This window comes from Ceratotherium simum, chromosome 21 (genome assembly GCF_057802395.1).
Source record: "Ceratotherium simum simum isolate JZ-2026a chromosome 21, ASM5780239v1, whole genome shotgun sequence".
Taxonomy (NCBI): domain Eukaryota; kingdom Metazoa; phylum Chordata; class Mammalia; order Perissodactyla; family Rhinocerotidae; genus Ceratotherium; species Ceratotherium simum.
In genome coordinates this window covers 30,273,000-30,285,413 of record NC_141920.1, presented here as the reverse complement: position 1 = coordinate 30,285,413, position 12,414 = coordinate 30,273,000, and the positions used below count along the sequence as shown (strand labels likewise).

The 12,414-nt window shown below is 42.2% G+C and overlaps 1 long non-coding RNA gene across 1 annotated transcript; it reads left to right on the top strand.

The window, feature by feature from the left end:
* The first annotated feature begins 791 nt into the window (after positions 1-791).
* On the top strand, positions 792-11,275 carry LOC147914267 (uncharacterized). The gene is made up of 3 exons (XR_015555518.1): positions 792-992; positions 5,640-5,725; positions 10,564-11,275. It is a non-coding gene; the product is annotated as an uncharacterized LOC147914267 (long non-coding RNA).
* Positions 11,276-12,414: the final 1,139 nt, after the last annotated feature.

Below are 12,414 nucleotides of genomic sequence, written 5' to 3'. Positions count from 1 at the left end.
GGATGATTTTATATACAATTCTTAAAAATGCAAACTAATTTATAGTGACAGCACATCAACAGATGGGTGAGGAGGGAGGGATGGAATACAAAGGTACATGAGGAAACTTTTTGGGGTGATGGATATGTTAATTATCTTGAAATTATCTTGTGATAGGTTCAAGGGGGCAATATGTTAAAAACACTTCAAGTGTATACTTTAAATAGGTGCAGTTTATGTATATCAATTTTACAGCTTTACCTCAATAAAGCTGTAAAAAAAAAATGGGGGAAAGAGTATGTACTATATGATTCCATTAATATAAAGTCAAGCAATACTGAGATATGGTGGCAGAAATCATATCAGTGGTTATCTTTGGGGTGGGAATTGACTGCTGAGGGTACAAGGGAATTTTCTGGTTGATGGGAATTCTATTGTATGTAAATTATATTGCAATCAAGTTGATTTAAAAGGTGAAAAAACAAAACTCTGCAGCCATGAACACCTGTATCTTTACTTAGAGCTTCTAAGGACTAAAGGCTGCATCGTGCTCAGGCAGGGCTGGCCCTATTCCTCCAGTCGCTGGCCCCATAGGTTGAGCAAGTCCAGTGGAGTCTCTTCCGGCTAATTTCCCCACCTGAATTTTAAGAAAGATGGGAACTGAAGTTCTAGGAGAACCACAAGGAGTGTAAATTCTTCTATATGCTGTGAGAAGGGCTGGGCTACTTGAAAAATTATTGATGGCTTGACCAATTTTTTTCTTTATTTTGATTTTTCTTGTTACAGAAATAACCTATTTTTATTATTATGACTAATAGCCAACTTTTGTTAAAGTTTTCTATCTGTCAGACACAGGAATTAATGAAGAATTCTCATGCCAATCTTGTGAGGTAGTTATCATCATTAGCCCCATTTTACAGATGAAGAGACTGAGGGAGGAGGTTGCACAGCCAGGATTTGAACTGAGACCCCAGACTCTTCACACCCCCTTACCCCGCTCAGCCTTCCCCAGGGTAAGTGTTTATGTGAACATTTATGACAAACATGTCTACCTCCATATCCCTGGAGCCTCAGACAGCACTGGCCGCATGACTAGAGCTCAATATTTAGTGACAGAAGAAGTGAAGGAAAAAGGGAGGGCAGCAGTGAGGTTTCAGGCCCCTGCCTTTGAGGGACTGACATAGAAAATGAGACATAATGGAATTCTGTGATTCCAAATAGTAGTCCTACAGAGGACAGTAAAGCAGTTAGAGGGATAGCAAGGGATGGGGTAGGTGCTATTTTAGAGTGGATAGTTTGGGAAAACCTCACTATGGAGGTGACTGTTGAGCAGAGACCTGATTGAAGTAAAAAGAATCAGCCAAGTGCGTGTCTACTGGAGGAACATTCTATGTCAGAGGGAAGAACAGTGTGAAAGCCCTGAGATGGGAGCGTGCGAGGAGGCCGATGTGGCTGGGGCAAAGTGCACGGGGGAAGAGTAGTGGGAAATGAGGAGAGAGAGATGTGGTACGGCCCTGGCCTGAGGCAGGGGCTTGTGGGCCATGGTGAGGACTTTGGATTTACTGAGCATTTACAATATACCAACCATGATGGTAAGCGACGTAGCTGGAGAGAGCTGAGCCTCAGATCCGTTGTTATTCTGAGGACTGCCCCAGAGCGAGAAGGCAGAATGGCGATGCTCCTTTCTATCCCCGTAGTTCTGGGGGTGAGAACATCCAAGGGGCAGCCAACCTTGGGGGTGACTCCATGGGGAAGCAGGGGGCTCCGGGCTGGGATGGAAAGGTTCGGTGGAGTGGGGGAGTGTGGAAGGGATGGAAGCTGGGAGAGGGGGCTGAGACTGGCTGAGACTGCTCTAGCGGGCTGCGTGAGGGGTTAGCAGGGAATGAGGAGGGAGGGTTGGGGGCTATGGCAGAGAATCACATGGAATGGTGGTTGTATCAGGGGGAGCTGAGGGTGGGAGGGGGTTAAGGGAAGAGAGGCTGATACATGGGTATAGGAGGAGGACTTCAGAGGGCCCTGGAGGTGCTGAAGGATGGAAGCTTGAAGTGGGTGCCTCAGTGGAGCGGGTACTCTGAGGCGGGGACACTGGGAATGGGGGGGAGAAGGCTATGCAGCCAGCTTGAACTCCTGTCCCATAACCAAGCTGGATTTCCATCTCCAAGAAAAACTGGAGCTTGTCACACTGCCTCGCACCATGCAGCTCACAATAACCGTGTGGGTTTGTCCCCATTTTATGAATGGGAAGATTGAGCCTGGGAAACTCACATCACAAACAAGTGGAATAGCTGGGATTTGAACCCTGGCAGCCTCAGTTTTCGGTCCTCATGCTCTTACCCTTTAAACTGGTGTTCTCAAGCTTGAATGCACATCAGCATCCCCTCAAGGGCTGGTTAAAGCCCACACTGCTGGACCCCACCCCCAGCGTGGCTAATCAGTAAGTCTTGGGGAGGGCTTGGTAATTTGCATCTCTAACAAGGTCCCAGCTGATGCTGATATTGCTGGTCCAGGGACCACACTTTGAGAACCACTACACGACACTCGACTGCTGCTAAACTGAGCACAAAGCTGAGGCAATTGTTGAGGACTGAATTTCTGGCAATGAATTTGGGGACGGATTGGAGCTATTACACAGAAAACTAAGCAAATAAGACATGAAGTGATTATTAAATGCAGGAAAACAAAAACAATTTATAAGAAAAACATTGTAATCATCATAAACTACAACGCTCAGCTGGAAATAATATTACATTGTCATAATATAAAAACAGCACATTGATTTAACCAAAAATTATGATATAATTATTTTGAGAAAATTGGAGAGGGAGTGTGTGTGTGTAGAGAGAGAGGACAGAAAGAAAGGAAAACTAAATCCTTATCTTCCATAGCTGTAAGTTAATAGAAAAGGTCTAAAATTTAAAAATCTCAAAGTGACGCCATAATCCGGTCTGAAGAGGTAAACAGAGAATTAGTTACTGCTTCATAGGGTGGGACTTGGGGGTAGAACAGGGGATTTTTGTTATAAGCCTTGTAGTAGTATATAACTCGTAGTAGTAACTAACTCTTAAACATTATGTGTCTTTATCACTTGGATTAAAATTAAAATTAAAAATAAAAGTGGATGTGGGCTTTAGCCACCACTGAAGCAGCCTGTCAGCTTGGTGGCGCCGTTTAGCTTCTGGCCTTGACATCCACCTGTTGTCCTTGTATTACCTAAAAGCGTCTGACAGCTACAAGTAGTAAGTACCCAAATCACACCCCGGGGACACTGCACGAGAGACATCGCACCCAGTAAGACTCAACAGAGAGGACCTCTTGTCTATTTAATGAAGGTCCAAGCCACAGAAAACAAAGATGGAAGCAGATACAGCCACCCTGTTTCCCAAACATAAGGAATTGTTCTAAGTTCAAATGTTCTTCCAATTGGCCGCTGAAAAGTTGCAGAAGTTCCAACCTTTCTTCCTCTGCCATCTGGGAATAGTATAAAAAATTCTTTGTCACGCTACGTATCTGAATATTTGCTGCAGAAAATCGGTTGCTAAGTTCTTAGGAGTTGTTTATGATTTTTGGAAAGATGAAGGAATGCAATGCAGAACTAGCAGGGCAAAGTCTTTAATTCTGTGACTACTGGGACATTCAAAATAAATTAGTGGGGAATCTGGTTAAACGTACACAACCACAAGGCAACAAAGTATACTCGATCAGAGTATAAAGCATAACAGCCTTTTAGGAAGGCAATTTGAAAACCCATTGTTTATTAACATATTTAAAAATTCATACACTTTAAACCAGCAATTCCATTTCTAGGATTTATCCTGTAGAAATACTTATTCACATGTGAACAATATATGTGCAACAAGGATTTTTATTGTGGTCATTTGTAATAGTGAAACATTAGAAATACTCAAGGGCCAGAGGCCGGGGATTAGTTACATACAGCCACATAGTTGAATATAATGTAGCCATCAAAAAGACGGAATCAGCTCTGTATGTACAACCACAGAACAAATATTCACAATATATTGTTACATAAAAAAGCAAGTGTAAACCGGGATCTATCTTATGACCTCATATTTTGTTTAAATATGTATACATAATTGCTAACCTTCGTTGGTTGTTTCTCTGTATTTGGGGCTGTCCTAAGTGCTCTATATGCGCTAATTTGTTATTCCAATAAGCCTGTAGAGTACGTTTCATTATTATCTCCATTTTCCATAGAAACTGAGACACAGGGGCAGGCCCAGTGGTGCAAGCGGTTAAGTGCGCAGCGCTCTGCTGCGGTGGCCCAGGGTTCGCCAGTTCGGATCCTGGGCGCACACCGACGCACTGCTTGTCAAGCCATGCTGTGGTGGCGTCCCATATAAAGTGGAGGAAGACGGGCACGGATGTTAGCCCAGGGCCAGTCTTCCTCAGCAAAAAGAGGAGGATTGGCAGATGTTAGCTCAGGGCTGATCCTCCTCACAAAAAAAAAAAAAAAAAACAAAATAACAAAAACTGAGGCACAGAGAGGTTATGTGACTTTCTCAAGGCCAAGCCACTAAGAAGGTGGTTTGGTTTCAAACCTGCGCATATCTGATTCCAAAGTTCATGTGGTCGTAAACCGTTAAATGATACTCTGTACTTATGTGTTAGTTTATGCATACATAAAGGAAACATTTGAATATGTAATACTTGAGATGCCAAGATGAATTCTTTCACTCTCAACATTTTTATAAGATTTGAACTTTTTATGTATGTATTTTTGGTATTAATTTTAAGTACTTGTTTGTAGATGTGAAAAAGCAATAAAATTCAGTTAAAAAAATAATGTGCCGGGGCCAGCCCGGTGGCGCAGGCGGTTGAGTGCGCTCACTCTGCTGCGGTGGTGCAGGGTTGCCGGTTCGGATCCCGGGTGCGCACCGACGCACTGCTTGGCCAGCCAGCTGTGGCAGCGTCCCGTGTAAGGTGGAGGAAGATGGGCACGGATGTTGGCCCAGGGCCAATCTTCCTCAGCAAAAGAAGAGGAGGATTGGCAGATGTTAGCAAAGGGCTGATCTCCCCACACACACAAAAAAATAATAATAATGTGCAGTAATGTAGACTGCACCTCATTGCTCATTTGCTCAGTGAGTACTGATTAAGCTCCTACTGTTTTCCAGATTGGGGACTGAGATGAATAAAACCCAGTTCCTGTCGTAGAGGAATTCATGGTCTACTGAAGACACAAAGAAAGAAATATCCAGTCTGTAGTCTTTTCCAGCCCTATTGCACTCCTATTTGACTTTAGATTTGGTTGGCCAATGAGAAGTGAGGTTGTGCAGTAGGTATCAACACTCGAAGTGTGGCCTCTTTCAACTAATGGGAACCAGGTGCTGTGCTGGGCTCTGAACATTATACACTGCCTTTCTTTCTCTATTATTGGTTCAGCTAATATTTACTGGGCATTAGGCCCTGTGTGTGAGTCGGGGATCCCGGGATGAATAAGACAAGTTCCTGCTGGCAAAATCTGGTATTGTAAGGAAAACTGCCATGTTTGTAAATAGTTACAGTTCTCCTGTTGGTGAAAATAATAATAACTAACATTTAAGAATGCCTTACCAGGCACTGGTTCAAACACTTTTTACATGTACTAATTTATTGAATTCTTAACCCTGTGAGATACTATTATTATCTCTGCTTTACAGATGAGGAAACTGAGGCACAGAGAGGTTAGGCAACTTGCCCAAGATCACACACCTAGGAAGTGAAAGATCAGGGAATTCCAACCCAGGTAAGTGCTTAGAAGAACACAACCAAAGAGCCCAGCGTGTGGTAGAACAATCATAATAAAAATAGTATTAACAATCACAACAATACCTGTCACAAATAACATAGAGCTTTAAGAGTTTTAAGTGCTTGCATATACTTGTTCAATATTAGGTGGTCCTAAATATAAAATGGCCCTCCCATTTTTCACGATGAGAAGATTGCAAAACAGAAAATATTTGGGGGGCCAACTTGAATATATAAATTCTTAAGGCTGTAGATGAAATAATCAAATGTCTGTGTATAATAATTTATTATTTTAGGTGTGCACATACTTTCAAGGTTATTAATATATTATTTAAATATATATTAATAAAAATATATTAATTTAGAAATATTGGGGTTTTTTCCACTCTCATATTTTACAAAACAGTTTTATTCCATCTCTTCCTGTGCATCTTTGACCTCAGTATCTTCATTATCACGGGGGATGGTTTCTGAATCACCCGACTCACTTTCTAGATCACGTAAATTTCACTCCTGTCTAAATTGTTTGTGATCCTGCACTTTTTGAACCTTTGTGTGATGCTGTCCCTGGAATATTTTATCCTCGAAGTCCCAGTTCACTCAATTTTAGGACAGTATTGTTTTTCGATTTGTCCTATTGGTTTGTGTTTGCGATCCCAACATCCTAACATTTCATGGATTGCTTTTAAAAGTCCTCTGTATAAGGCTTGCCTCTTTATAAGGGGTATGAGGTCAACCCCCAGCATAATGACTACATCTGTGTCAAAAATTGCTTGCCTTTTTTTAACCACTCCCTTCAGGTGACATCTATAAATTGGCCTTCCGCAAATAATACTTTGTTGTTTAAAATAAAGTAATTGAGAAAGATTTTGCAAGCCTTTGTAAGAACTTAAATATAAGGCAACTCGCAGTTTCTTCTGAGGGATATTTTTTAGGAAAAGCAGCCTGCCTTGTATCTAGGTATATACCACTTGTTAACCCCATCTGTTAAACATGGCAAGCCTGCCTGTACAAATCTGTATGGTGGGCACTGTCCTCACTTAACACGTGAATAAGTTGAGACTCAGAAGGTGACGTGACTTGCCCAAGGTACCTAGCAAGTAGCAGAGCTGGAACACGAATCCAAGTCTGTCTGATCTTCTGGCCCCCACCTCTCCCATTACAGCACTGGAAAGTTTCTGGACCATCTTCCTAATTTAGATTGCTGGCCCTGGTAAGAATTCAGGGCTGCACTGACAGAATGCTAACACTGATTAATTTATTATTCTTTTATTGCCTTATGCTTGTATAGCTGTGTGCAATATTTCATAAAGAGAATGGCAAAGCAATTTGCAAATATAAAACCCAGATGCTTAATTTTAATTTCTGGGTTTCTGTTTCAAAATCCGTTGTAAAACAAGGCAGGTTGTTTACAACATAAACTCCCCAGTATCTATCTGTAAAGATTCCCGGAAGCTGCTCTTAGGTCCTGAAGTGGAGTATTTGCTTACATTTGTTTTGTTCTTGAAAAGCAACCCTTTCGGGTATGAAGCGGGAAGAGTCGACGGTGCCTTCTTTGGGAGCGTGAGGTCCCTTACAGGGGTGTGCTGGAGCTGGCTCCTCCAGGCTCATGACAGCTGTTTGTGTGCATCTCTTCCCAGCTCTGCTCAGTGACTTGAAATCAGCCGTGGTGGGAGTATTTACAGCATGGAAATTGGCAAACCTTACAAATCAAGGAGCCTTCTGCCCCCACCCCCCACTACTCCTCCCCCAATTGATTTAACCTCCCTGTGCCTTGTGAATAGTAAGAGTACTTCCCTTCTAGGTTATTCTGAAGATTTAGTGAAATAAAGCATGTAAAGCACACAGCACTGCTTCTAAATTTGTATACTTAAATAAGTAATGCCTATGTAGGGTTGAAAAAATCAAACAAACAAAAAATGTTACTGTGAAAAATAAGTTTCCTTCTCAACCTGGACCTCCACTCCAATTCCTTCCTGAAAGGCAGCCTGTTTCTCTGAATCCTTCCAGAGATGTGCTCTGCATATGTAAGCATATATACATGTATATTTTTTTAAATGGCCGCATACCACAACAGTGTTCTGCCCCCTGCCATGTATATATATGAGAGAGAGACATACACACATACATATACCTCTCATTCTCTGTCTCTATCTATCTATCTATCTATCTATCTATCTATCTATCTATCTATCTATCTATCTATGATTATTATAAACTGGCTCATATGGATCTAACTTGTTATTTTTAGGGGCTGCCCATTATTCCATTTTTGGATGCACCGTTGTTTATTTAACCAGCCCTCTGTGTGTGATATTTAGATTGTTTCCCATCTCTTGCCAGTGCAAATGATGGGCATCGAATAACCTGGCTTTTGCACATAAACGTGAGTGTATCTGTAGGCTCAATTCAGGAAGTGGAACTGTTGGAGCAAAGGGTATGGGCATTTTAAACTCTGGTTTGATTGTCAAATTGCCTTCCAGAGGTTGTGCTAATTTTGTCTCCACCCCATGGTGCAGGCAAGTGTGTAAGTCCCCAGAGCCTCAGGACATGGTCCAGCGTTTTGATCTCTGCCGTCTGATAGTCCTTGGCACCCCTGATAGGTAAATGGTCATCATTATTATAATTGATGGAGGAACCCAGGTACAGGGAGGAAGGGGACTTGCCCACCACCATCCATATCCAGGCTTCTGCACACTAGGCAAAGAACTGGTGGGTCCGGGTTGAGACTGACTCCATCAGCCCTGCCAGGAAGTGAGGAGTGACCCTCGGGCCCTGGAGTTCCGTGAACTCTGCTTTGCAGGCTCTTTATCATCCCTATTTTTCTTGAGTGGAATTTCTCAGGAACATTACGGATCAAGAGGGTGAGAAACTCTAGTGCTCTGGAAGCTTCGGTACAGCTTGTTCCCTCTTGCTGTAACAGAATCAGCTTTCTCACATACAGACCTTGTCATCTTGCTCTTCTCTTTAACACGTTCTATAGTCCACATTTCTCAAAGTTCCTGGACCAGCAGCACCAGGAACTTGTTGGAAATGCACATTTTGGGGACCCTCGACAGACCTACTGAATGATACACTGGGGAGGTGAGGTACAGCAACCAGGCTTCGACGAACCCCTGGGCGATGCTGATGTGCGCTCTAGTTTGAGAACCTCTGACTCACAGAATGAAGTGGCCCCTTTTCACCATGTGGCCCCAACCCACCTTTCCTACTATATTCTCCCCCCTCCCACAGCTTCTAAACCCACCTAGCTACTGGCTTCTCCTCAAACCTCCTTTCACTTCTCACTTCTGTGCTTGGGGCAGAAACCTCCAGTTGGTCCCCAATTTCTTACAGAGCAATAGAAGCTCTCATTTTTAAATTGCACTTCCAAGCCTCCCTTGCAACTATGTTTTGGCCAATGGGATGTGAGCAGAAGTGAAGCATGCAACTTCTGAAGTGTGCCCTCAGAAGGAAGGAGCATTCCAACCCTTCCACTTACTCACTTCCACTGGCTGGGATGCAGACGTGATGGTTTGGACCATGCAAACAGAGGATGGCTGGGCCTCAGGTGTGGTAGAGTGTCAGGAGGGAAGGGGTCTTGGTCCTCGACACTGTGGGGTCACCATAGGAACCATAGTCCACTTAAGCCTAGATTGTGATAATAGAAAGAAATAAACCTCCATTTTATTTAGCCCACTGTTACTTGAGGTCTGTGTGAACACAATTGACTCTCTGTCTTCCCTAATACAATACTTTCGGGTATGCTGTTCCTCCACCTGCCTGGCAACGGCCTTCTCCTTCCTTTCAAGGGCAAAATCAAATGCATCTCCTCTCCCTGATCCTGGGAGAGATGATCTCTCCTTACCGGGTACTCATTTCACTTCACAGTCCTTGTCGGCCAGTCCAGTCACTTTCCCACTAGTGCAGGAGCTCCTTGAGGTGGGGGCCGAGTGTCGTCATCTTGGAATATTCCACACGTCTGGCTCAGTGTCTGACACAGGGCGAATACCGACAAACATTTTTCAGTGGCAATTTTAAGTCAGCATTTGCATTTTTCTATGCTCCCTGCTAAATTGTGCTTTGATGAATATCTTGGATGAGAACTGAGAGCCAATTCATAATCTGGAATGGTGGCTAGAAACTGCTTTCCTCTTCTCAGAGCAGCTGTGGACGAAGTGGACTGAGACTGGCCACTAATGCGTGTTTGGGGATGACACAGGGAGTTAGGAGTACAAGGATAATAAATCAGGAGAAAAGAATTTATTATGTCTCTGCACAACCCACTAAGCCCCTTTCTCCCCAGGCTTGGTCTGAATGGTGTGGCGAGGCCTCAAGGACCAGACTTGTGAGAAATGTAACACAGCGAGACCTTTCTCGAAAGGGCACTCAGTCATTGCAGACCCATGTATCATGCCCCGGGAGCCTCCCGGTTTCTCAGAACAGTGTTTGTTCCATGGGACCAAGCTATACCAGAACACTCTGACCTTTATTCTGACTCAGAACTAAAAGTCTAAAGGTCTGAAGCAATATACTGTCAACCAGATTGGCGGCCTCTCCCTCTCTCAGGGCTAAGAAGTCATTAATATTCCATTGGTTCATCAAATATTTATTGGGCATCAGCTTTATGTCAGGCACTGTACAAGGTGCTTGGAATACAAAGATGAAAAGGATGCTCTCCCTGTCCTCACTCACTGAGTGAAGGAGCAGATGTGTGGATGAATGAGCACAAAGTGCGGGAGTTTCTCAAGTTTGGTCCTGGGACCCTTTGAGGGGATCTATTATTTTCATATTTCATACATTTCATAGTAACCCTAAGACATTGTTTTCCTCTTTCAATTTTTCTTACATGTACAGTGGAATTTTCCAGAGGCTGCGTGATGTGCAACATATTATAATGCAGAAGCAGATATGAGAATCCAGTTGTCTATGCAGCCAGACATTAAAGAGATTTGTCAACTTGTAAAACCTTGTCACTCTTCTCACTTTTTTGGACAATCTACTTATTTTTCATAAAAATGTTTTGTTTATATGAACATGTAATGGGTTTATTATTGTTTTAAAGATAGGTTAATAAATAAATTAAAAATGTCTCCATTTTAATTTCTAATATAGTAAATACCAGTTGATATAGCCCACATCAACAAAATCTCTTTGCAGTCCTCAATACTTTTTTTGAATGTTTCATCTTGAGATTATTGTAGGTTCACATGCAGTTGTAAGAAATAATAGAGGTCCTGTATACCCTTCACCCAGCTTACCCCCAATGGTAGCATCTTGTATAACTTTAGTGCATAGCACAACCAGGAAATTGACATTCATACAATCCACTCATCTTATCCAGATTTCACCAGTTTTACATTCACTTGTGTGTGTGTGTGCATGTTTAATTCTATGCAACTGTATCACATGTGTAGATTTGTGTGTCTACCACCACAGTCAAGACACAGAATGAGTCCATCACAAGGATCCCTCATGCTACCCTTTTGTAGCCACAGCGACCTCCTTGTCTCTCCTCTCCTAACCCCTGTTCTCCCTCTCCACAATTTTGTCATTTCAATAATGTTATAGCAATGGAATAATACATTATGTAACCTTTTGAGGATGGCTTTCTCATCAGCATAATTCCCTTGAGATCCATCCAAGTTATTGTGTGTTTCAGCAGTGCATTCTTTTCTACAGCTCAGTGGTGTTCCATTGTATGGATGTACCACAGTTTGTTTAATTATTCTCCTGTGGAAGGACATTTGGATTGTTTCTGATTTCTGGCTATTATGAATAAAGTTTCTATCAACACTCCTGTCCAGGTTATTTTGTGAACACAAGTTTTCACTTCTTTGGAATAAATGCCCAAAGTACAATTGTTGGGTCATCTGGTAAGCACATGTTTAATTTTATAGGAAGTCACCATACCTTTTCCTGAGTGGCTGTACCATTTTCCATTCCTACCAGCAATTTATGAGTGATCTAGTTTCTCACATCCTTGCCACCATTTGGTGTCATCATTGTTTTTTATTTTAGCCATTCTGATAGTTGTACAGTGATATCTCATTGTGATTTTAATTTGCATTTCCTGATGGCTAATGATGTTGAAAATATTTTCATATGCTTATTTGCCAGCTGTATATCCTTTTCAGGGCAATGTCCGTTCATGTCTTTTGCCCATTTTCTAATTGGGTTGTTTGTTTGTTTTCACTTTTGAGTTTTGAGAGTTCTTCATCTATGCTTGATACCAATCCTTTGTCAGATATGTGGTTTGGAAATATATTCTCCCAGTGTTTTTGTCCTCTTCACAGGGTCTTTCTCAGAGCAAAATTTTTTCATTTTGAATGATCCAATTTATCTTTTTTTTTCTTTTGTGGATCATGCTTTTGGTATCAAGTCTAAGAACTCTTTATTCAGCTTAGGTCTCAAAAATTTTCTCCTATATTTTTTCCTAAAAAAGTTTTATAGTGTTACATTTCACATCTAACCTGAATTCATTTTGAGTTAATTTTTGTGTGAGTTGTGAGGTTCATTTGCCTGTGAATGTCAGTAATTTCTACGGGATCCTGGGACCAAGGACTGGAAGACTTCTACAATAAGGTGTATGAGGTACTCCAAGATAGGTGTGTGTAAGGTGCTATGGGAAGGTTCGCTTTGAGCCTGGCAGTTCTGGAATACTTCCCAGAGGAGACGACATTTGCGTTCTGCTTTGGAGGATGAATA